Source organism: Lontra canadensis, unplaced genomic scaffold, assembly GCF_010015895.1.
Source record: "Lontra canadensis isolate GAN:19392208 unplaced genomic scaffold, GSC_riverotter_1.0 scaffold183, whole genome shotgun sequence".
NCBI lineage: Eukaryota > Metazoa > Chordata > Mammalia > Carnivora > Mustelidae > Lontra > Lontra canadensis.
In genome coordinates this window covers 1,255,487-1,277,094 of record NW_022631177.1, presented here as the reverse complement: position 1 = coordinate 1,277,094, position 21,608 = coordinate 1,255,487, and the positions used below count along the sequence as shown (strand labels likewise).

The following is a 21,608-nucleotide window of genomic DNA, read 5'->3' as shown; positions in this document are numbered from 1 at the left end:
ATATATATATATATATATATATATATATATATATATATATATATACACATACATTACCCAGCCATCAAAAATAATGAAATTTTGCCATTTGCAATGGCATGGATAGAACTAGAGGATATTATGCTAAGCATATAATTCACTCAGAGAAAGACAAATACTGTATGATTTCACTCATATGTGGAATTTAAGATGGAAAGGAGATGGACTTGGGGTAGGGAAGGAAAAATAAAATAAGATGAAACATGGAGACAAATTCTCAAAAGGGACTCAACTATAGGAAACAAACTGAGGGTTGCTGAAGGGAAGGTGATTATGGGGCTGCAGTAACTGGGTGATAGGCTTTAGGAAGGCACTTAAAGTAAGGAGCATAGGGTGTTGTATGCAACTAATAAATCACTAAATTCTAACTCTGAAACTAATAATAATACAGTATATGTTAATTAAATTGAATTTAATTAAAAATAAAAAAAACTTTAAACAAATTTTTATTAACAGAGATTGTCATATAATTAGATTATTTTTCTACTTTAGACACAATAATCCTTACTCTCCACAGAAAGGCTGCTTCTCAATTTTCCATCTGGTGATGGCAATCACTAAAATCCGAAATTTAACAGAATAGTTGTAAAAATGCCTCAGTGATTTCAGTTGAAAGCAACACATTTGTTACATGGCTCTTGCATTTAGGTATCAGGAATGTACAAATGTGTTTTTATTAAAAAACACGAAATAGATTTTCTGTAGGCATTGACAAAGACAGCATTAAACAGTGATATGTTGTTAACTGAAATCAGCAAGTATTGGTTATAGTTATATTCTTAAACATCAGCCAGGCTTTTCTTCAGTCATTTCCTTCAGCTGACTTGTCTGAAGTTGTTAGTGAGAATCAACTTGGTGATTGGTGAGAATCAATTGCATTGAACTTCCTCTCTCAGTTTATCAATAAAATACTATTATAAGAATTAGGATATGCCACCTCCCATACTACATCCCATTCCACCCATTCTAGGTTCTTTAGGAATTTCAGTGACTAGATCTTCTCTTGTACTTGACAGAGAGGCCACTTTGGCAGTAACCAATAAAACAGTTCTTACAACCTTAGTTGAGTCAATTATTCCTTTTTCCATGATATTCACAAAACCTCTAAGCATAACATCATACCCATCTTCTGAGGAACTTTGCATAATTTTCTCAATTATTAGTGATCCTTCAGTATCTACATTCTTAGCAATGGTCATTGCAGGAATTTTGAGTGTTTAAATAATTTCTATGTCAGTTTTTTGATCTTCAGGATCTGGAATTAATTTTTTTTAAGATTTTATTTATTTATTTGAGAGAGAGGGAGAGAGAGAGAGAGAGAGCATAAGTGGGGGAGGGACAAAAGGAGAGCGAGAAGCAGACTGTCCACTGAGCATGGAGTCCAATGCAACATGCGGCTTGATCCTAGGACACTGAGATCTTGTTCTAAGCCAAACATAGCCGCTTAACCAAGTGAGCTACCTGGATACCCCAGAAGCCGGAATTATTGATTCCAAAGCTGGAATGCTTCAAAGCATGACACAATCCCTTCCCAGAACAATGCCTTCAACAGAAGCTCATGTAGCACTGAGGGAAACCATAGCTGTTTTTCTTTTCAATATCATTTGTCCCATCAACTTTCAGCACAGCTACTCTATCTGAAAGTTTGGGCAGACATTCAATCAGTTTTTCCTTTTCATGTTCACTAGTTGTGATATCTAACTGCTTGATGATTTCTTGAAGACAATTTTCAATTTGAGCCTTGTCACAATTTCTTTTCAAGATCATGGCATCATCTTTGGTCACAATGACCCCTCCAGCTTTTGCTAAGTCATGAGGCTGAATATTTCAAGACTTGGGGGAAATCGGAGGGAGAGATGAACCATGAGAGACTGCGGACTCTGAGAAACAAACTGGGGGTTTTGGAAGGGAGGGGGGTGGGGTGTTGGGTGAGCCTGGTATTAAGGAGGGCACGTATTGCATTGAGCACTGGGTGCGATGCATAAACAATGAATCTTGGAACACTGATAAAATAAAATAAAGTTAAAAAAAAAGATTTAGTGTCAATCCTTCTTTTCCAAACACTGCACCACCAATAGCAACTACTTTCTCTTTAGTCCGATTCTTTTCATTGTCACCAAAACCTAGCGCTTTGACTGCTACAACCAGAAGGCTAGTTTTTAGTCTATTCAAAATGAGTTTATTCAGATCTTCTTCATCAACATCTAGCGATTATGACCAAGGGTTAATGGGGAGCATTGGTAATTTCAGGAGCAGACACAGTGTCTTGGACTCTGGAAACTTTCTTTTCACCTCCATAGAATATAGAATAATGGAATTCACATTAGGACCTTTTGATGTATTAATAAAGTATGGAGAAATACAATTTCAATCAAATTTCATGCCCTGAATAATTTCTAATTCATCGTTTAGTGCTTTTCCATCCTTTACTATGATGACTCCCGTTCTTCTAGCTTTTTTTCATTGCATCAGAAATGATGTTACACATCTTTGTTTCCATTTGCAAAAATCGTAGAAATCTGAGCAATTTCATCAGGGGTTGTCACAAGTTTAGACTGGTTCTTAAGTTCAGCAATTATAGCATCAAGAGCTAACATCACACCTCTCCTGATTTCCACAGGATTAGCACTTTTGATAATCTCTAAGCCTTCCTTGGCAATAGAGTGTGCCAGGAAAATAGAAGTAGTTGTGCCATCACCAGGCTCTTTATTTGTGTTACTGACATCTTGAACAGGTTTAGTACCAATATTTTTATATTTATCTTTAAGCCAATGGACTTTGCAACAGTCACACCATCTTTTGATACTTTGGGTTTTTTTCCAACTCTTTCCAATAATCACTGTTCTTCCCTTTGGCCCCACAGTAAGAGCTATCAAGATCAACTAAAAGTCTACATATTGAAGCATTAAAGCTCAGGCATCTACACCAAATTTTACTTCTTTGGAATAAGCCTGAATGAGATGAGCTAATGTCCTGGACACTGGCCTAATTTCAGGAAGAACTGCAGGTAATCAAAGCATTTCTGTGGGGCAACAGCAGGGTGTGCCAGCACTCAGGCAAGTTGTAGGAAGCAAGTGAGAGGAAGATTTCCTCCTGTTGTGAATTTTAGTTGAGTTTTTCTTCTATCCAGTATCACTCACTCAGATGTCCTATTCATATAGTAACCTAATTTTCCAAGATATATTTAACTTCAAGAATTATTTCCCATTATCCTTCCAAGCCATCAGAGTGTTCAATAAGTTCCAGTTTTTTCAATGTCTGAAGTTACATCTTTTGGATTGCATCTGGTATGAAGAAGCAACACAAAAACTTTATTTATCGGATAGTATGGTCATATTTAAAGTTTGGGGAGTGTAGCTACCACACTACTAAAAGAAATATTCAGGGAATAGAGAAATATATAAGGCTAGTAAGTGGTGATAATGATGAGGACCTCCACAAACCTTTGTTAGGCCATACTTTGCTCCTAGGCCATGGTTTAATGCTCTAACTTCTAGTTGAGAAATATATTTTAAGATCTTAAAGTTATAAAATGATAATTTGTTATGTAATAATTCAGCATTTTAAATTTTTCAGAAAGATGATTCACTCATCTTGAGGTAGAAGGGAATAAGTAAGAAGGTTCAAGGCTAGTTTTATCCAAGTGTTTTTCTTGTTTCTGCCAACTTGTAAACTGTACGTGTGACTTTTTAGTTAATATGACTGCAAGTGAACTAAAAAATAGAAAAGTCTCTCTAAGGTGGAAATATACATTCCAGGTGTTTAGGAAAATTAATATTTATTATAAATTGTAGTCCTTTAACATTTATGATCTTCACTTTGCATAGATCATCAAGAAGGAATAGTAATACTTAATCATCAAACTGTACATAAGAGCCATCTGGAAACATTCTGCTACTTAATGAAGAGTGTAGATAAAGTAGCTCTCCTTGAATTCACTGTTCATATATATTTTTCTTTAGTGTGTGTGTGTGTGTGTGTGTGTGTGTATACAGGTAATTTGGCTATGGTTCTTTTGGATTGAGTCTTATCTGTAGTCACAAGATAAGTTCACTTAGGCCTATGGAAGATTCTGAGTCAATATATATAAAATAGAGCTTCCCAATGACCCTGCAATTGCACTACTGGGTATTTACCCCAAAGATACAGATGTAGTGAAAAGAAGGGCCATCTGTACCCCAATGTTTATAGCAGCAATGGCTACGGTCGCCAAACTGTGGAAAGAACCAAGATGCCCCTCAACGGACAAATGAATAAGGAAGATGTGGTCCATATACACTATGGAGTATTATGCCTCTATCAGAAAGGATGAATACCCAACTTTTGTAGCAACATGGACGGGACTGGAAGAGATTATGCTGAGTGAAATAAGTCAAGCAGAGAGAGTCAATTATCATATGGTTTCACTTATTTGTGGAGCATAACAAATAGCATGGAGAACAAGGGGAGTTAGAGAGGAGAAGGGAGTTGAGGGAAATTGGAAGGGGAGGTGAACCATGAGAGACTATGGACTCTGAAAAACAATCTGAGGGGTTTGAAGCAGTGGGGGGTGGGAGGTTGGGGGAACCAGGTGGTGGGTATTAGAGAGGGCACGGATTTCATGGAGCACTGGGTGTAGTGCAAAAACAAGGAATACTGTTATGCTGAAAATAAAAAAATAAAATTAAATAAAAATTAAAAAAACACCTCTGATTAGCACAAACATTGAAAAGAACTATCAGTCTTTGAGATCAAAATATTCTGCTGTCCTGACTGTCGTACTGAACTGGGTAAAATGTGTTTCAGAGAATGATTTATTGAATTCTTACCATAGGTTTGCCTTCTGCTTATGTAACTCTATTGGAATCTCTCATTCCATGGCTTTGGATTATTTTTGACAATTCTGACTCAGCATCAAAGGATAAAAGCCATGATATGATGAATAAGCCACACAAGTAAGAAATACTGATGTGGACTATAGACCTCCAAGGAAGAATTGAGCTGGTCGAGGATATATGCCAGATATTGGAAATGTTAAGAGGTAGGTACTTTGCTGATTATTGTTGTTGAGGGGTGTGTGTGTGTGTGTGTGTGTGTGTGTGTGTATTAAAGCAGAATATTGCAAGAAGATTGCCATGATCTGTGTAATAGCTGTGACTATTTTTATAAGGAAATTAAGATTACTTTCAGAAAATTAAAACTGTCAAAGTGGTAGTGAAATCTGAAAAGCTTTTTAGGCTTTTTAACAGGAAATAAACTTAGGAGGGAGTAAATGAAAATGAACTATCATTTATTGAGCTTTACTAATCAAGTACCAAAATATGTGTTATCCCATTTAATCTTCATAATAATTCTATGATGTATGTGCTATTATCTTCATTTTACACATATAAAACAGTCTTAAATAGATTACTTGATTAACAAAAACTGTGCAACTATTAAGTTCAGGGTTGTATTTTAGACACAGGACTATCTGACTTCTAACATTGTATGTAGAGAGAACAAAATATTTAAGAGAAAATTATTGCTGTACAATTTTATGGTTTTCTTATGAAGAATTAAACATCCATTTAATTTTAATTTTCTGAGGAAAGTTTTTTACATAGTATATTCAGAAAATTCTTAAGCAACTCCAATATATGCACCTGAAGAAAAAAGCAATGCTAGAGAAAGAAGCAACTATTCTAAGCAATGAAATAGCTATGATTCTGACACTCTTCCTTTTTATTTATTTATTTATTTTTTGAATTTCTTCAGATAGTATGTAAATGCAAACCAAATTTTCTAGGGCAGGTATATGTACCTAGAACAGGTAAGTGTAGAAATGTAGACTTCTATTATGAAATCTGTTAAATTTATTTAGCTGAATCAACAGGTTAACATTTATTTCAACTGATTGTAGACTCATGTCACATACTTTTGGACACTTGATCACTCTAAGGAATTAAAGCCTCTCTTATTTTTATAATTTAGAAATGTTTATGTTTCCTTCACTGTGAAGAAGTTTTTTGTCTTCAAGAAGTCACAATAGTTCATTTTTTCTTTTGTTTCCCTTGTCTCTGGTGACATGTCTAATATGAAGTTGCTAGGCTGAGGTCATAATTTTCAAGAAAAGTGGAAATATTGATTTAATTTTATTAAACTACAGCCTTTATAAGTTCTTCCACATGGTGTTTAAACTTTTAATTACATCTTTAATATTCTTTTTATAATTTACTAAGTATGTAAAAAATTGTTGGGAACTGTGGCATTGTGGCAAGATCATTTGATTTACAGACAAAATGAATTTGAATTTTAGTTCTGCCTCCTATTTACAAGATAAATTTGGGTAATTCATTTAGCCTCACTGAGCCTCAGTTTTATTTATTAAGTTTTTTTTTATTATGTTCAGTTAGCCAACAAATAGTAGTACATCATTAGTTTTTGGTGTAATGTTCAATGATTCACTAATTGCATATAACACCCAGTGCTCTTCACAACACATGCCCTCCTTATTAAGTTTTTTTAAAATTTTAATTCCAATATAGATAACATACAGTGTTATATTAGTTTCAGGTGCACAATATAACAATTCAAGAATTCTGCACATTGCTAAGTGCTCATGATGATTAATGTACACTTTAATCCCCATCACCTATTTCACCCATCCCCACCACCCTCTTCTCCTCTGACAACTATCAGTTTGATCTCTACAGTAAAAAGTCTGTTTCTTCATTTCTCTCTCTCTCTTTCTCTTTCTCTCTCATTTTAACTTTGATCATTTGTTTTCTTTCTTAAATTCCACATATGAGTGAATTTTGTGGTATTTTTCTTTAACTGACTTATTTTACTTAGCATTATACTCTCTCGCTCCATCCATATTTTGAAAATGGCAAAATTTCATTCTTTTTTGCATCTGAGTAATATTCTATTGTATATATACCATAACTTCTATAGCCACTCATCTATCTGAACTTCAGTTCTCTCATCTCTAATATGGCAGAAATAATCCATATCTCATATAGTTTTGTGTGAATAACTTGATATAATAAACGTGAATGTACTTTATAGACAATAAAATTTCATCATAATGTGAGGGAAAAGGAAATATTTTCCCTTTTAGGGAACACTAAAGGACTGAGGAACTGTTTCTTTGAAAAAGATCAATAAAATTGATAAACCCGTAGCCAGACTTAATCAGAAAATAAGAGAAAGGACCCACATAAATAAAATCATAAATGAAAGAGGAGAGATCACAACTGACACTGCAGAAATACAAATAATTACAACAGAATATTATGAAAAATTGTATGCCAATAATTCAGACAATGTGGAAGAAAAGGATAAACTCTTAGAAACATATAAATCACCAAACTAAAACAAGTAGAAAGAGAAAATTTAACAGACTAATAACTAGTAAAGAAATTGAATCAGTAATCAAGAAACTCTCAACAAACCAAAGTCTTGGGATGGCCTCACAGGCAAATTTTACCAAACATTTAAAGAAGAATTAATACCATTTCTTCTCAAACAGTTCCAAAAATCAGAAATGGAAATAAAACTTCCAAACTCATTCTATCAGGCCACCATTACCCTGATTCCAAAACCAAAGACCCTCACTCAAAAAGAGAACTATGGGCCATTATCCCTAATGAACATGGATGCAAAAATTCTCAGCAAAATACTGGCAAATTTAATCCAACAATATATTATAAGAATAATTCCCCATAAGATGGGATTTATTCCCGGAATGTAAATGTGGTTTAATATTTAAAAATTGATCAATATGCTGCACCACATTAATAGAAGAAAGTATAAGAATCATATTATACTCTCAGTGGATTCAGAGAAAGAATTTGATAAAGTAAAACATCTATTATTGCTAAAAAAAATCCTCAACATAGTGGGGCTATAGGGAGCATACCTCAACATCATAAAGGCTATATACAAAAGACCCAGAGCTAATATCATCCTCGATGGGGAAAAACTGAGATAAAAAGGTAAAAACTCTTCTGGAAAGCAAAGGAAACAATCAACATAATTAAAAGTAACCTTTAGAATGGGAAAATGTATTCACAAAGGACATATCTGATAAAGGGCAAATATCCAAAACATATAAAAAACTTGTCAGTATCTACATACTCCAAGAAAAAAAAAATCTAGTTAAAAGATGGTCAAAAGACATGGATAGACACTTTTTTTTCCCAAAGAAGACATCTAGATGACTGATAGATACATGAAAATATGCTCAACATCCCCCATGATCAGGGAAATACAAATCAAAACTACAATGATATACCACTACATACTTGTCAGAGTGCTTAAAACTAACAAGACAAGAAACCACAAGTGTAGGTGAGGATGTAGAGAAAGGGAAACTCTGTTATACTGTTGGTGGGAATGCAAACTGGTACAGCCACTATAGAAAACAGTATGGAGGTTCCTCAAAAAGTTAAAAATTGAGATACCTTATGACCCAGCAATTGCACTATAAGTATTTGCTGAAAGGATAAAAGAAGACAGATTGGAAGGGGTACATGAACTGCAATGTTTATAGCAGCATTATCAACAATAGCCAGACAATGGAGAGAGCCCAAATGTTCATCAACTGATGAATATATAAGAAGATGTGGCATATGTATATGTAATGGAGTATTCTCAGACATCAAAAAGAATGAAATCTTGCCATTTGCAATAATGTGAATGGAATTAGAGAGTGTTATGTTAAGGAAGATGTCAGTCAGACAAAGATAAACACCATATGATTTCATTCATGTAGAATTTAAGAAACAACAAACCATAAAGCTTATTCTTAAGTATAAGTAACACACTGGAGGTTGCTGGAGGAGAGATAGGCAGGGAGATGTGTTAAATGGGTGTTGGAGATGGAGGACTTTTTGTGTGTGTGTGATGAGGACTGGATGTTGTATGTGATGAATCACTAAATCCTATACATGAAACTAATTTTACACTGTATGTTAACTAACTGGAATATAAATAAATACTTGGAAGAGGAAAACAAGAAGCTAAGGCTCAAATATTATAATAAAGTAAGAGCTTCAAAATACCTTTTCTAAAAATATTGAGGCTGAAAAATTTGCAGAAAGTCACATAGCTAATACCTGGTATAACCAGAAATCCAAGTTTGGACTGTGTGTCTCTAAGCTCAATATTCTTTCCACAACACTAAGCTGCCTAGGTGATTGTATCCAGCCTTACAATAAGTGGATTAAATGTATGAAATGAATTCAATGGAATAATTACTGAGAGAGGAAGATGGTTGCAGATTAGGAGGACCCTGGGCTTGCCTGTCCCACTAACACAACTAGATAACTATGAAATAATCTTAAAAGCCCCAGAAATATACCTCAGTTGGTGGAGCATATGACTCTTGTCATGTGTTTGAGCCACACGTGTGGTGCAGAGATTACTTAAATAAACAAAACAGGCATTTGTAGTAAAAGATGTATATTACATTCTTTAATATAATCACAAAAGGGACAAATTCAACAAGAAGATCTAACAATTTTAAATATTTATGAACCTAAAATTAGGGCAACCAAATATTTTAAAAGTGTGAATAACAAATATAAAAGAGCTAATCAATAATAATACAATAATAGTAGGGGACCTTAATACCTCACTTACATCAATGGACAGATCATCTAAATGGAACGTTAGCATAAAAACAATGGTTTTAAAAGACACACTGGACAAAACGGAGTTAACAGATTTATTCATATATATATATATATATATATATATATATATATATATATATATATAGTTTTTTTTTCTTTTCTTTCATTTTATGTATTTATACATTGGTGGATAAAGATGTTTTTAATTTCTTTTCAGTGTTCCAAAATTGTTCATGCACCACACCCAGTGCTCCATGCAATACGTGCCCTCCATAATACCCACCACCAGGCTCACACAACATCCCATCCTTCTCCCCTCCAAAACCATTAGTTTATTTCTCTGGGTCCACTGTCTCTCATGGTTCATCTTCCCCTCCAATTGTCCCCAACTCCCTTCTCCTCTACATCTCCCCATGTCCTCTGTGCTATTTCTTATGCTCCACAAATAAGCAGAGCCTTTTGATAATTGACTCTCTCTGCTTGACTTATTTCACTCAGCATAATCTCTTCCAGTCCCGTCCATGTTGCTACAAAAGTTGGGTATCCCTCCTTTCTGATGGAGGCATAATACTCCATTGTATATATATATGGACCACATCTTCCTTACCCATTAGTCCGTTGAAGGGCATCTTGGTTCTTTCCACAGTTCGGTGACCATGGTTATTGCTGCTATGAACATTGGGGTACAGATGGCCCTTCTCTTCACTACATCCGTACCTTTGTGGTAAATACCCAGTAGTGCAATTGCAGGGTCATAGGGAAGCTCTATTTTTCATTTCTTAAGGAATCTCCACACTGTTTTCCGAAGTGGCCGCACCAACTTGCATTCCCACCAACTGTAAGAGGGTTCCCCTTTCTCCACATCCTGTCCAACACATGTTGTTTCCTGTCTTGCTAAATTTAGCCATTCTAACTGGTGTAAGGTGGTATCTCAGTGTGGTTTTGATCTAAATCTCCCTGATGGCTAATAATGATGAACATTTTTTCATGTGTCTGTTAGCCATTTGTATGTCTTCTTTGGAGAAGTGTCTGTTCATGTCTTCTGCCCAGTTTTTGATGTGATTATCTGTTTTGTGTGTGTTCAGTTTGAGGAGTTCTTTATAGATCTTGGATATCAGCCCTTTTTCTGTAGTGTCATTTACAAATATTTTCTCCCATTCCTTGGGTTGCCTCTTTGTTTTGTTGACTGTTGCAGATAATTTTTTTAAAATACTTCATTTATTTGGGGGAAGAACAGCAAAGGGAGAGTAGGAGAAAGCCTTAAGCAGACTCCATGTTGAGCATAGAGCCTATGTGGGACTTGACCTCACAACACTGACATCATGATCTCAAGCCAAAACCAAGAGTCAAATGCTTAACTGACTGTGTTACCCAGGCAGCTCAGGATGAAGATTTTATTTTTTTTTTATAAGCAGAACAAAACACACCCAGAATCTAGTTTAGGGGGCCTTGGTTTTTTTTTTAATTTTTCTTTGTTGTTTTGTTTTGTGTTTTTCTCCCCCCCCCCCCTTTTTTTTTCTGGACAAAAATATGAGACAGAGAAAGTCACTCCAAAAGAAAAAAAATGGGAAGTATAACTCAAGGCCAGGGATTTAATCAATAAAGATACAAGTAAGATGTCTGAGCTAGAACTTTTTTTTGAAAGATTTTATTTATTTATTTCACAGAAAGAGACACAGTGAGAAAGAGAGAACACAGTGGGGGAGTAGGGGAAGGAGAATCAGGCTTCCTACTGAGGAGGGAGCCTGATGTGGGGTTTGGTCCCAGGACCCCAGGATCATGACCTGAGCCAATTGCTTAATGAATGAGCCACCCATGTGCCCATCTGAACTAGAATTTAAAACAACACTTATAAGAATTCTAGCTGTGTTTGGAAAAAGCATAGAAGACACTAAAGAATCTCTTAGTGCAGAGTAAAAGAACTAAAATCTAGTAAGGCCAAAATTTAAAATGCTATAACCAAGATGCAATCCTAAATGGGGGTCATAAAAACAGTAATGCATGCAGTAGAGTAATGAATCAGTGATACAGAAGAGAAAACTGTGGAAAATACTGAAGCCAAAAAGAGGGAGAAAAAGTAATGGGCCATGAAGGCAAACATAGGGAATTTAGCAACTTCTTAACACATGATAACATTCATATTATAGAAATCTGAGAGGCAGAAGTAAGAGATAAAGGGGCAGAATGTTTATTCAAATAAATTATAGCTGAAAAAAATTCCCTAATCTGGAGAAGGACACAGGCATCTAAATCCAAGAAACAAAGAGAACTCCCATTAAATTCAACAAAAGCCAGCCATTGCCAAAGGTATATTAGTCAAATCCACAAAATACATAGACAAGGAAAAAATCCTGAAAGCAGCTAGGGAAAATAGACTTTACTTACAAGGAGGCAAAATCAGTTATATAACAGCTTTTTCACAATAACTTGACAGGACAAAAAGAAGTAGCAGGAAATATTCAACATGCTTTTGGAAAATATATGCAGCCAATAACTTCTTATCCAGCAAAATTACCATTTATAATAAGAGAGATAAAAATTTCCCCAAGCAAAAAAATAAAGGATTTCATAATCAGTAAACCAGCCTGGTAAGAAATTTTAAGACGAACTCTGAGTGGAGAAATTAAAGACCAAAGGCAACAAAAACTAAACACGAACTCTACAGGTAACACAATGGCACTAGATTCATATCTTTCAATAATCACTGTGAATGTAAATGGACTAAGTACACAAAAGACATCGGGCATCAGAATGGATTAAAAAAAAAAGATCTGTCTATATGCTGCCTATAAGAGACTCATTTTAGACCTAAAGACAATTGCAGATTGAAAGTAAGGGGATAGAGATCTATCTATCATCTGATGGATGCCAAAAGAAAGCTGAAATAGCCATAGTTATATCAGACAAACTAGATTAAAAAAAAAAAAAGACTGTAACCAGAGATGAAGAAGGGTATTATAATGAAAGGATCTACCCATCAAGAAGATCTAACATTTGTAAATATCTATGCCTCAACTTAAGAACACCCAGATATATAAATTAGCTAATAACAATTATAATAAAGAAACTCATTGATAATAACACAGTAATAGTAGGGCATTTAATATCCCACTTACAACAATGGACAGATCATCTAAGAAGAAAATCAAGAGGGAAAGAATGGCTTTGAATGACACACTAGACCAGATGGACATCACAGATATATTCAGAAGATTTCATCCTAAAAAAGCAGAATACACATTCTTTTCCAGTGCACATTGAACATTCTCCAGAATAGATCACATACTGGGTCACCAATAATTCCTGAACAAGTACAAAAATATCAAGATCATACCATTCATATTTTCAGGCCACAATGCTATGAAACTTGAAGTCAACCAAAAGAAAACATTTGGAAAGACCACAGATGAATGGAAATTAAAAAACATCCTACTGAGCGCCTGGGTGGCTCAGTGGGTTAAGCCGCTGCCTTCAGCTCAGGTCATGATCTCAGGGTCCTGGGATCGAGTCCTGCATTGGGATCTCTGCTCAGCAGGGAGCCTGCTTCCCTCTCTCTCTCTCTCTCTCTCTGCCTGCCTCTCCATCTACTTGTGATCTCTCTCTGTCAAATAAATAAATAAAATCTTAAAAAAAATCCTACTAAAGAATGAAGGGTTGACCAGGAAATTCAAGAAACAAATAAAAACCTAGAAGCACACGAAAATGAAAACACAACAGTCCAAAGCTTTGGGATGAACCAAAGGCAGTACTCAGAGGGAAGTGTATTGCAATACAGGTTTACCTCAAGCAGCAAGAAAAGTCTCAAAGACACAACCTAAACTTATACCTAAAATGGCTAGAAAAAGAAGGGCAAATAAAGCCTAAATCCAATAAAAGAAGGGAAATAATAAATACTGGAACATAAATAAATGATACAGAAACAAAGAGATGAAAAAAAGCCCAAAGTAGAACAGATTAATGAAACTAAGAGCTGGTTCTTCAAATGAATTAATGAAATTGGTAATCACCTAACCAGACTTATCAAAAAGAAAAGAGAAAGGACCCAAATAGATAAGACCACGAATGAAAGAGGAGAGATCACAACCATGCCACAGAAATACAAGCAATTCTAAGAGAATATTATGAAAAACTATGTCAGTAAATGGAGCAACCTGGAAGAAATGGTCTAATTTCTAGAGACTTACAAATTACCAAAACTGAAACAGGAAGAAATAGAAAATTTCAGCAGACCAATAACCATCAAAGAAGTTGAATCAGCAATCAAAAATCTCCCAATAAATAAAAGTCCTGCACCTGATAGCCTCTCTGGGGAATTCTATCTGACATTTAAAGAAGAATTAATACCTATTCTTCATGAACTGTTCCAAAAAATACAAATGGAAGAAAAACTTCCAAATTCATTTTACAAGACCAGTATTACTTCAATACCCAATTCAGACAAAGATCCCACCAAAAAGGAGAATTATAGACCAATATCTCTGATGAGCATGGATGCAAACATTCTCAATATGAATCTAGCAAGTCAAATTCAATAGTACTTTAAAAGAATTATTCACCACAATCAAGTGGGATTTATTCCTGTACTGCAGGGGTGGTTGAATGTTAATCAATGTGACACAACACATTAATGAAAAAAAAAAGAGAAGAACCATATGATCCTGTCAATTAGTGAAGAAAAAGCATTTGAAAAATATATCTGAAAAATATAAGACACCGATGAAAGTAATTGAAGAGAACACAAAGAAATGGGAAAACATTCCATCTCATGGATCAAAAGAACAAATATTATTAAAATGTCTATACTAAACCCTGAAAAAGTAAAGTTTAAAAAAAATGTCTATACTACCCAAAGCAATCTATGCATTTTTCACAGATCCAGATCAAGCAATCTTAAAATTTGTATGGAAGGGCAAATGACCCTGAATTGTGAAAACAACTTTAAGAAATAATAGCAAAGCTGGAGGCCTCACAATTCCCAGACTTCAAGGTACATTGCAGAACTGCAGTAATCAAAACAGTATACTACTGTCATAAAAATAGATACATAAAACAATATAACAGAATAAAAAACTCAGAAATAGACCCACAATTATATGGTTGATCAATCTCCAACAAAGCAGGAAACAATGTCCAATGAGAAGAAGATAGTTTTCTCAAAAAAACCGTGCTTGGAAAATTGGACAGCAACAGGGAAAATAAAGGAACTGGGTCTTTTTCTTATACCAGACACAAATACAAATTCAAAATGGATTGAAGATCTAAATGTGAGACCTAAAATGTTAAAAATCCTAGAGGAGAACCCAGGAAGTAATGTCTTTGACATCAGACATAGCTACTTCTTTCTAGACGTGTCTCTTGAGGCAAGGGAAACACAAGCAAAAATAAACTATTTGTACTTTATCAGAATAAAGTTTCTACACAATAAATGAGAAAACCAACAAAAGTAAAAGACAACCTATGAAATGAAGGAAGATATTTGTAAATGGCATATCTGATAAAGGGTTAGGATCCAAAATATATAAAGACTTATAAAACCCAACACCCAAAAGATGAATATGCCAATTTATAACCAGACAGAAGACATGGAAAGACAATTTTCCAAAGAAGACTTTAAGAACACTACAATGAAAAACTATGCTGGCTAACTGAACATAAAAAAAGACATCCAGATAGCCAACAGACACATGAAAATATGGTCAATATAACTCATCATCACGGAAATACAAATCAAAAATACAATGAGATATCACCTCACACCAGTATGAATGGCTAAAATTAACAACACAAGAAACAATAGGTATTGTTGAGGATGCAGAGAAAGGCGAACCCTCTTACACTGTTGGTGGGAGTGCAAACTGGTGCAGCCATTCTGGAAAACAATACAGAGGTTCCTCAAAAGTTAAAAATAGAACTATCCTATGATCCAGCAATTGCAGTACTAGGTTTTATCCAAAGCATACAAAAATATTAATTCAAAAGGATACATGCACCCCAATGTTTATAGCAGCTTTATCTATAATAGTAAAACTATGTACTACCCAAGTGTGCGTTGACTGATGAATGTAAAAAGAATATTTGTTATGAGGGAAATTAGTGAGAGAAAAACAAATACCATATGATTTCACTTATATTTGGAATTTAAGAAACAAAACAAAGGAGCAAATCAAAAAAATAATGAGAAGTCAACTAAGTACTCTTTAATTGTAGAGAACAAACTGTTGATTATCAGAGGAGGTGGGTGAGGGGATGGGTTATGATGGTGATTAAGGAGTGCATTTGTTATAACGATCATTGGGTTTTAAGTGGATGTTTTCAATCACTGCATTTTATACCTGAAATTAATATTACATTGTATGTTAACTAGCTCAATGTAAATACAAACTTAAAATTTCTTCATATTTGAGACTGATACTGCTAACCATATTCAAGCAATTGCACAAATAGAATATAAATGCTTCTCTCATAGCCCTTTGGATTATGAAAGATTAAGGAAATAGTATTTGTAACACATTTAAGATCATTGGAAGAAACTGACTACATAAGCATAATATTTAGGCATATCACCCTCATACATTCAACAAATATCAAGAAATAAGTGATGGTATATATGAAGATATCTATTTGTCTAGGGATTATGTATCACATTTACTGTGTTGGTATAGACTTTTGCAGCAACTTCTGTACTCCCTCCTTTTCTTTTCCTATGTTTCTTCCACTACCTCCCCAATAAATATGCTGCAGGCCTTAAAGATCTTAAAGGGAGTTATCTCTGTCAGTGAATGGAGTGGCTGCTTATTATAAGTTTCACAGCAACAGCAAAAGCCACCAATGGAGAGTTCATGTTTAAAATAATTATTAATGATAATTACAGAAAATGGGGGAGTTTAAGAACTAAAATAAAAAATTCAATTTCTCTTATAAATAAATGGTTTGTGAATTGCTATTTATAAGCACCTAATTTGCTAATTTTCATGTTAAGTTTTAATCAGATCCTGCAAAAGAGATTTAGGAATATTAGATTCAAAGGCTTGGACAATGAGCATTAAGAAGAAGCCTACTGTCACAAAAACATGCATTCCAACACTTTCCACTCCATGGAAAAGTAGGTATCAGATATTTACTATGGATACAACTCTGTTGAGAGGCAACAACAGTTAAAGATATGGGCAATGACCTCCTGGGGATTACAGCCTGATGGGGAACATGGAGAGATAACTTCATCTACTATCTTATTTGACAAGGAAAACTAGCTTGTGAGGCAGGGAATGTTATTCACATTTCACAGATAGGGTAACTCAGGTTCAGAGAACTTAGGCATCTTGCCCAAAGTCACACAGCTGGGTCATGGCTAGGTCAGGACTCAAACTCATTTTTTTGGATTTTGATGGTTAAAATCTATGTATTTATTTATACAACACAGATGGCTGTGTTGTAAAATGCATATAACATACTTTAGTAGTAAAATGCATATAACATACTTTTAGTGTAATAGGAATTCGGAGTAGTAAATGCATATAATATACTTTTTTTTTCCAGTTAATGCCTTTTATTTACATTTTGGGTGTCTGTTAAGAAAATTAAATTCTATTCACCAATATGGCCTGAGAAAATAGAAGTTAGACATAGTCTATGCCCTGGGTAATACACACCCCAAAGAAATGGCTAGATGATAAGACGAAAGAAAGAAACAGATCCATTGTTATCATATATAGTGGAACCGTATGGATGCACGCCCTTCTTTATCATAAGCTCACCGAAGATCCTGGGCAAATCCATTTTAATTTTTGTGCTGTATTTCTTCTTTGTTTTGTCTTCTGAGGCTTAGAGAAGATAAAATGGGACAAGTACAATGTATTGAGGCCTCCTCATAAATGAAGTATTCTAATAATGTACTTGGACATGAGCATTTTAAAATGGTCATATACCCCAAATCAAACAGAATCCTGTTTGAGATTTGCTGATTGAGCTCTTACAACAAGAATTCAGCACTTCACTGTCATCTAATGGCATCCTATCTTAAAAAAAAAAATCCTACCTTCTATTTATTTACTTCTCAGTTTGAATTTTCAAGTGCACATTCTTTTTTTTTAATTTCTTTTCAGCGTAACAGTATTCATTTTTTTTGCACCACACCCAGTGCTCCATGCAATCCGTGCATATAATATACTTTAAGTGCAATAGGAATTCAGAGAAAAGTGTTCTGAATTCAAATTTTGTCTGAAACAGTCCATGTTTTCCTCATGAATGATCTGGTTCCTCAGATAGGTCTTGTAGATTGACTAATTAGATTTTAAAAGGGAATGAATAAGCCTGTCTCTGAATCCAATTCTTCATTTGTAAAACAGGGATGATGCTATCCCTTTCCCCCCCGTATCATTGCTATAGTTGAATAAAGTGATATATGTAAAATCTTTTAGTAAGTTAAAAAGCAATCAAGTACTGGTTGGGCTTGTGAAAGGATCGACATGCCTTTGGATAAAGATTTACTACACCTGTCCTTGGAAGAATTAAAAAAAAAAGAAACAAAAAGAATTGGCAAGCTCAAAGCCCAGATTCCTATTTTATGAACATAGAATGTCCAGGTCGCTATAAAATTACTGGTTTTCAGCCGTAATTGTGTTTCTTTGTGTAGGCTGTTCAAAAATGTTGTGCCAGCCAATAGGAGGAAAGGCTAGACTCACAGAAGGATGTTCATTAAGAAGAAAGCAACACTAATGATCTAAACAACCTCCTAAATTTGTGTTATATGGCAGAAAGCCTTATCAGTTCAATAATTCCAGTTAATCTACCAAGATAATGTAATTAATTTTGTAAGGTATACAACAATGATCTCCTATATTTAGTGTCAGTTTTTCAATAACATTTAAATTATTGGCAAAAAAGGCATTAAACAATGTAAACTGTTCTTACTACTTACTATAGTGCGAAAGTGTAAGTGCATGTGATTGATGTGTTTACATAGAGCTGACAGTGAAGATATGGTTTTAAGGATGGACTAAAATCTCAGGGCAAAGAGGGCTCTCAAAGTTCTTCTGATCTAACCCCCATCTGATGCTTGTTAAAAAGGAATCTTGAGCAGAAAATAGTCTGGTGTTTTCTAACAGAACTTAATCTGTATCTTATATAGTTATTTATTTCTCAAATTCTGTTAATCTTAGACAATAGTGCCACAGATTTTTCATTATTCTTATAAATTGACTTGAATTAATCTTTTCATTAACTTTTAGAGTTTTTAATAATGTTGATTGAAATAAAAGTGTTATATTTATTTCAATGCAAACTTATTCTGGCAACTGGAAGATTAGAAGACAATTTGCTCAATTCTGCTTATTGTTTCTGAATTATGCTCCTAAAAGCAGAGTCGATGTTCTTTGCATTCCTAAATATAAAACACTAATTCTTGGGGCGCCTGGGTGGCTCAGTGGGTTAAAACCTCTGCCTTCGGGTCAGGCCATGATCCCAGGATCCTGGGATTGAGCCCCACATTGGGCTCTCTGCTCGGCAGGGAGCCTGCTTCCTCCTCTCTCTCTCTGCCTGCCTCTCTGCCTACTTGTGATATCTCTGCCTGTCAAATAAACAAATAAAATCTTTAAAAAAACACTAATTCCTCTGGGAAGATGTTTTAACTGAAAGTACAAAAAAAGGGGGGAGGGGAGGAGAAAAGCATTATCTTTTGGCTCACTTATTCTGGATGTGTATCTCTACCTAGATGTTACTTTATCTCAGGGAAGGTCATGCCACTAACTTGAATAAGGTTAGACTTTATAATAGGTAATTATTACAAGGCAGTCCTCACTATATATGACTTAATTCTAAGGGTAATGTTAGTTTTCTGTAACTCTAAACATAATTTCCCACCAAAGCTGGGGGCATCACAATGCCTGACTTCAAGCTGTGATCATCAAGACAGCATGGTACTGCCACAAAAACAGAGACATTAATTAATGGAACAGAATAGAGAGTCCAGAAATGGACCCTTAACTCTATGGTCAACTAATCTTCAAAAAAGCAGGAAAGAATATCCAATGGAAAAAAGACAGTCTCTTCAATAAATGGTGCTAGGAAAATTAGACAGCCACATGCAGAAGTATGAACCTGGACCATTCTCTTACACTATACACAAAGATAAATTCAAAATTGATGAAAGACCTAAATAGGATACAGGAATCCATTAAAATTCCAGAGGATAACACAAGCAGCAACTTCTCTGATCTTGGCTGCAGACACTTCTTGCAAGACACATCTCTAAAGGCACAGGAAACTAAAGCAAAAATGAACTATTAGGACTTCATCAAGATAAAAATCTACACAACAAAGGAAACAGGCAACAAAATTAAAAGGCAACCTATGGAATGGGAGAATATATTTGCAAATAACATATCAGGTAATGTCCTAGTATCCAAGATCTACAAAGAACTTCTCAAACTCAACACCCATAAAACAAAGAATCCAGTAAAGAAATAGGCAGAAAGCATGAACAGATATTTCTCCAAAGAAGACATACAAATGGCCAACAGACACATGAAAAATGCTCAACATCACTAGCCATCAGAGAAATAGAAATGAAAACCACGAGATACCACATTTTACCAGTTAAAATTGCAAAATACAACAAGACAGGGAAAAACAAATGTTGGTGAAGATGTGGAGAAAGGGCAACCCCTCTACACTGTTGGGAATGCAACCTGATACAGCCACTCTGGAAAACAGTAAGGAGGTTCCTCAAGAAGTTAAAAAATAGAGTTACCTTATGATCTAGCAATTGCACTACTGTGTATTTACCCTAAATAAAGTGAAATGAAGGGGCAATTGCACCCCAATGTTCATAGCAGCAATGTCCACAATAGCCAAATGGTGGAAGGAACCAAGATGTCGTTTGGCAGATGAATGAAGAAGATGTGGTTTATATATACAATGGGATATTACTCAGCCATCAGAAAAGATGAATAGCTACCATCTACATTAACAGGAGTGGAACTGGAGGGTATTATACTAAGTGAAATAAGTCAGTCTGAGAAAGACAATTATCAGATGATTTCGCTCATGTGGAATATAAGAAATAGCACAGAGTATCATAGGGGAAGGGAGGGAAAACAGAATGACAAAAAATCAGAGAAGGAGAAAAACCATAAAAGATTCTTAGCTATAAGAAACAAACTGAGGGTTGCTGGAGGGAAAGTGGGTGGGAAGATGGGATAATTGGGTGATGGGAATTAAGGAGAGCATGTGATGTGATGAACACTGGGTGTTTTACATAACTGATGTATTATTTAACACTATATCTGAGACTAGTGATGTATTATATGCTGGCTAATTGAATTTAAATTAAAAAAAACAAGAAATATACTTTCCAAGGAAATAATATTATAATGATCGCTAATCAAAACATCAAAAGTAATCATCCTTAGATGAAAAAATACAAGTGACATTTCTTTCCTTATTTCTTTAAAAGATTTTATTTACTTGAGAGAGAGGCAGGTAGTGACAGAGATAGCTAGAGAGAGCACAAGCAGAGAGCAGAGAGAGAAGCAGGCTCCCACTAAGCAGGGAGCCCGATGCAGGGCTTTATCCCAGGACTCTGTGGTCGTGACCCCACCTGAAGGCAGACACTCAACCACTTGAACCACCCAGGTGCCCCAATATGCTTCTCTGTTTTCCAATTTTTCTATAGTAAACATTATTACATATACAATTCTTAAAAAATAATTTATTGAGGTGAAATTCACATAACATAATAGTAACCATTTTAAAGTTGAGTAATTCAATGTCATTTAGTAAACTCAAAATGTTGTGCAACTCTAGCTGGAAAATATTCCCATCCTTCCAAGGTAAAACACCTAACTTATGAAATAGATTCTTTGCTTTATCTATACTAAATATTTCAGGTATAACCCAAATATTTCATATATGTAGAATCATACAATGTATCTGACTTATTTCACTTAGCATAATGTTTTGAGATTCATCCAC

At 34.8% G+C, this 21,608-nt stretch overlaps 1 protein-coding gene and 2 pseudogenes across 3 annotated transcripts in view; 2 read left to right on the top strand and 1 right to left on the bottom strand.

The window, feature by feature from the left end:
* Positions 1–21,608, top strand: part of ZC3H12B (zinc finger CCCH-type containing 12B) — a 581,452-nt gene that overhangs the window by 416,176 nt on the left and 143,668 nt on the right. The window contains exon 1 of one of the 3 annotated variants that reach the window (XM_032846910.1): positions 4,905–5,059. The exons of the other annotated variants lie outside the window; for them this stretch is intronic. The gene's annotated coding sequence lies outside the window, so the exon portion shown is untranslated. Of the gene's footprint in view, positions 1–4,904; positions 5,060–21,608 lie in introns of those variants that run through there. 3 annotated transcript variants of the gene reach the window in all.
* LOC116860733 lies at positions 963–3,059 on the bottom strand (annotated as a pseudogene).
* Positions 18,104–18,353, top strand: LOC116860727 (annotated as a pseudogene).